This window comes from Limulus polyphemus, unplaced genomic scaffold (assembly GCF_000517525.1).
Source record: "Limulus polyphemus unplaced genomic scaffold, Limulus_polyphemus-2.1.2 Scaffold64, whole genome shotgun sequence".
NCBI classification, from domain to species: Eukaryota; Metazoa; Arthropoda; class Merostomata; order Xiphosura; family Limulidae; genus Limulus; species Limulus polyphemus.
Genome location: NW_013665674.1, coordinates 481,383 through 482,094, shown reverse-complemented (window position 1 = coordinate 482,094; position 712 = coordinate 481,383). Strand labels below are relative to the sequence as shown.

At 27.2% G+C, this 712-nt stretch overlaps 1 protein-coding gene across 1 annotated transcript in view; it reads left to right on the top strand.

Moving 5' to 3' along the window:
• LOC106464888 (serine/threonine-protein kinase 31-like) overlaps positions 1-712 on the top strand; it is a 70,891-nt gene that overhangs the window by 44,343 nt on the left and 25,836 nt on the right. The gene's annotated exons all lie outside the window — the stretch shown is intronic.

Genomic DNA, 712 nt, shown 5'->3' with positions numbered 1-712 from the left:
ATTATGAGTACTCGTATTTCAGTTTATCAGATGAGACAGCGTTTCAAAGTCATATCTCTGTTCTTCAATTAACTCCAATTCCAGCTAGTTGTAGTATAATTGGATGCAATTTTCTGATTCATTTATTTCCATCTGGAGATCCATTGTTCAAGAAGAACAGGGTGGTAAATGTAAATATGTGTTATTGTGTATTGCAATGAAAGTTACTGCAAGTCAGCTTGTAAATTTATGGGTAGGGACACTGATGACCATTTTGTTGGTGAAATGATATATTTAAATTCTAATCAGATTTTTATTAAGTTATGATTCACGTGGCTTATGTTATTCTGTATACTGGAACTGTATTTGTAGACACACGAAAATTAATGTTTAACTATGTTTTTTAATATTTACCTTTAAATTAAGAAGTTAAATAATGTACAATATTCAAATTTGAATTAAAATCTATAGTTTGATACCAAATGTATTGTCATAAATTCAGGAAATTATAGTTCAATAAAATTTTGAATGTGAGTCTGGAGAGGGTTAAAAATCTACTGTTGAACTTTACATAGTTGAAATTTATTGATAAACTGAATATGAAATAAATACAAGTGTATTAAAAAATGCCGTATGAACAAAAAGGTAACACATTATCATTGTAGACTTTATGGAAGTGAATATAAATTAATAAGCATATGCCCAATTAGTTGTGTAATATATATATATATAT